At 39.0% G+C, this 4426-nt stretch overlaps 1 pseudogene; it reads right to left on the reverse strand.

Moving 5' to 3' along the window:
* Window positions 1-1123: 1123 nt before the first annotated feature.
* Window positions 1124-1379, reverse strand: LOC103742344 (annotated as a pseudogene).
* Window positions 1380-4426: the final 3047 nt, after the last annotated feature.

Below are 4426 nucleotides of genomic sequence, written 5' to 3' on the forward strand. Positions count from 1 at the left end.
ATCTGTACTCCCCAGAGCACCGGGCTGTTTAATTTTTCACTAGCAATAACATCTGATCTAATCCTTAAATCGGCTCCCAAAAGCCTCCCCTCCAGCTCACCCCCTCTCCTGAAAAACGTGTGAAGTTATTCAACTTTCCACCTGTTGCCTGTTGTATTGGACCGGGTCACTATGTCTAATGTCGGCTCCTGCAGGGGGTAAGTGGGGGCCACAGAGCTGGGAACTGCCCACCACATGGACATAACATGAGTGTGTTTGTCAGAAGGAAAATACATACTAAGTGTGGAGTGTGGCTCCCCAAATGTTGTGCAAACAAAGAATAATTATTAAACAGCTTCCAAAGCAACACTTACCAGGCCTGTGTGAGCACCTTTAAAAGCACAGAGTTCCCATTTATCTTTTTGTTTATTAAACTCTAATGGTTATTATAAGTACTGGTCAATAGGCCATGCAGCCAAAAGGTAGCATAAATCTCAAATGTAAGACTTAGATTTTTTTTTAGCAACTTTGTTGCAGGACTCTTTTATCTTAGCATCCCTTATTCTATTTTGATTTGTTTTCAGCCACAATGACTCCTTTAATGCCATTGTGGATATCACAATGCACAGGGACATCAGGCTGTGAATGAAGACAGAGGCAGTTTGAACAAGCCAAACTCTTTCTTTCCTTTCTGTCCATTGTCATATGAATGAGCCTTCTGCATTCGGCTGCTAGGAAACCGGCTTTGCAAAGCCCTACTCCAGCACATGGGCTGGGGAGAAAGGGACCCCCAAACGGAGTCCAAGTACTGGAGAGGAAAAGGAGACAAATCTGTTTTTACCTTCAAGTTAGCACATTTCTTAATCTCAAAATGTAAAATATACTTCCTAATGTTGCATTTAAGTTTTCTGTCTTCTTGCTTTAACTTTTCCTCTGTTCCCCTGCCTCCATCAAGACATAGGATGAGGATTGCATTGAGTCACCATCAACTTTTTTTTTCCTGTTTTTTAACTTATTAAAAAATGGGAAAATGGAAGTGCAATTTTCATTCAGTAAGAATCATTTGGTCCTTAAGTAGTTCTTTTTCAGATGGTGGCATCCATTATTTTAGATAATAGCAATTTACCAACCAAATAATTGGTTTTCATACAGTTTCAATTACAGCAGCAATTTCCTTGAACTAGAAATTCTGAAAGTGTGGAACTGTCAGTTCAAAAGACTTGCTCTTCACTTGGCCTGAATGATTTATCACTGTCAGCATCACTGCTACATAAGGATACTTAAGAGATCTGCAGCTGTCTGTGCTCACAACTATGCCATTTCCACTGAAAATCTATAAGCTAGTTGGTGACCTCGGATTTAGCATCCAATACTAGCTCACTGGATGGAGACCCCTCCATAGCCAGAGCCCAGGCCACCATCAACTTTTATGTTTTTTAAAGTGTAATATATTCTTTTTCCTTTTATGACAAGGGAACCGGGCATGGGGGCATGTCCATCAGACACTACTATCACCATAGCCACCCAGTGCTTCTAGAATATGCATATACTCTTAGTCAGTGAGAACATGGTGCCAGATTTTGCAGCTATGATCACAGCTGTGGTCTGTTTCAGTGGGGACTGGAGTTGTTCCTGTTCCTACTAGTAAGTTAATCGAGACAAGAAATGTCACTGTTTTCCAGTTATGAAAGTCTCTGCCAGCAGGTGGTCTCTCAAAGACTACTAGATTGAGTCCCACGATCACTGTCCGGGGGAAGCCATGAATGATTGAGAACCAGAAGTAGGGTCAGTCTTGGCAAGAAGTAAAAGGCTGTTCATTCTCTGACCAGAAGGCTTGGAGTCCAGTTGAAACTAGATGTGCTATCTGCCACTATACCAACTATAAAATGAGTCACAGAAGGCTTTCCTGCTTTCCATTTCCTAAAAGGATTTGTGTAAGATTAACATGCTTCCTTAAGAACATGACAGAATTTACAAGTGAGGCCATCAATGCCTAGCATTCTCTCTATGGGAATATTTTTGCTTAAAAGTTCAATTTCTTTCATACACATATGGTTACTCTTCTATTTCTTCTTTGTTTGGGCCCAGTAATTTGCATGGCTCATCTAAAGTTGTTCAAATATTCTTCAGTCTCTTCACTACAGCTGAATTCTGTGGTGATATGGTCTTGCATTGTCAGGAGAGGACATCTGTGTCTCCTCTCATCAAAATCGGTGTAGTCTTAAGTTTGTTTTGTGAATCTGGTGAAAGAACCAACCTTTCGTTCATTACTTTTCTCTGTAGATCTAGTAGGTATCGGGCCCCCTACATCTCATTTCCTTTGCTTCCCTCCTTCCAGGAACCGCCATCCTTCATTCCTTGTTTTCTGAAAGCAGTAATTTCATATTTTTATCAAATTTTCTAGCTGTTTAAGCGGAGAATGAATTCTATTCCATTATGCCTTTACAGGTGGGAACAGAAACAGATATTTCTGACTGAAAGTAACAGAAAACCCAACTTCCACATTTAATACAGTGGGAGACTTTGTTTTAATCCATTAGGAAGGAAGAAGTATGAGTTATTCACACAAGTGGACAGTTATTCACCCATCACCCAGCCCAAGGCTTCTATCCCCTCTATGCTTGGTGAGCGCCTCTGTTCTGACAATTCACACACACACACACACACACACACACACACACACACACACACAGCAGGTTCCGTAAGAAAAGGAAGGACACTTTCTTTCTAGATGATGTCTTTTACTAAATATGAAACACTCAAGTAACATAATGTGCATCATGCTTGCATAGCTGTGATTATCTTCTTTTCCATTTTCAGATGAACTACACCCAAATAAAATATTGGGCCCATGTGGTTGCTACATTCAAAGACATCCAGTTCAACACTGTTTCCATTGTCTTAAGATTCAAATGTTTTCACTGTCTTTGTGAAAGAATTTCATCATTCAATATGATTTGGATAAAAGAGATAGATTCTAATTCCTCTCAGTTTTGGGGATACCTATATTTTAAATCTAAACTTTTAAAACCAAAATTAAAATTTTTCCTACTTATATATATTAACTGGGTCAGACCAATTACATTGCTAGTCCTCTAACCCTAACTCCATTTACTAAACTAAGAGGTACCTAAAGATTTAAATGAACTCTTCTAGTTTACCTGTCTCCCTCATTTGTCATCCTTGCTCCATTCACACATGTTTCTAATTGTTTTAATGTTAGCTATAATATTTCTGTTACATCAATGTTATATCAGACACAGAGGAGAAAAATTAACTAAACCTACATAATATATGGCTAATAGATATGATCCAGAAATTGCTTCCTTAGTAGCTTTTGTCTTTTTCTTTTTCTTTTTTTTTTTTTTTTTTTTTTTTTTTTTTTTTGTCTTTTTGAGACAGGGTCTCCCAGTAGCCCCAGCTGTCCTGGAACTCACTATGTAGACCAAGCTGGCCTTGAACTCACAGAGATCCACCTGCCTCTGCCTCCCAAGTGCTGGGATTAAAGGCGTGCACCACCTCGCCCCCCCCATTCCCTTAGTAGCTTTTGACAGTAATTTCTTTCTCCTGAAGACCTTCCCTCCTAATATCTCATCCCTCAGATTCTAGGATAAGCTCCTAGATATGTTGGGACATGAACTGCCATATACTATAAGCTAAAGCTTCAAAAAGAAGCTCCTTTTGTGTTAGAATGTCCGCAAACTGCACCTGCATTATTACACCTTCAAGAATAGACATCTCTAAGTGTGGAGTGTTAGGTCCAAAGCTATAATTATATTGGGCTATTTTAGCCTTTTTAATAGCCAAATATACTACCTTCTTCTATATATGGCATAACATTATTGTGACTAATACTCAAAAACTAATTTTGTTAACTTTAAGGAAAGCTATAGGAACCCTTAAGACCTATCTTTACTCTTTACCTTCCCCACAACCTCCTCTAAAATAAAAAATTAAAATCTTATGAACACTCCCTCCTAGTCCTGTTTCATCGTTAACTCTTCTATTTACCCTCCACTACTTTTTCTCAATATTTCCAACTTAAAATGATTCCAAAAGCCTTCATGGATTTCCTGTCTTATATTTGTGATTATTCCTTTAATAACTGTTTTGACTCATATCCACAGGCCCCTCTGTAATCTACATAGTAATTCAGTTCATCAAGAATACTGTCCAGGGGGCTGGAGAAAAGGCTCAACAGTTAGCACTGTCTGCTCTTGAAAGGATCAAGGTTTGGTTCCCAGCACTAACGTGGTGGCTAATAACCATAACTCCAGTTCCAGGGGGGTCTCATGCCCTCTTATGGCCTCCAAAGGACATGGGTGCACTTACATACATGCTGGCAAAGCATTCAAACACATAAAATAAAAATAAATTTAATTTTTTTAAAAGAAAAAATAATATTGTCTGCATGCATGTACTTGGACTCATAACATCCTCCTGCCGA

This window comes from Nannospalax galili, unplaced genomic scaffold, assembly GCF_000622305.1.
Source record: "Nannospalax galili isolate Female #2095 unplaced genomic scaffold, S.galili_v1.0 scaffold60, whole genome shotgun sequence".
In the NCBI taxonomy this organism is placed as follows: domain Eukaryota; kingdom Metazoa; phylum Chordata; class Mammalia; order Rodentia; family Spalacidae; genus Nannospalax; species Nannospalax galili.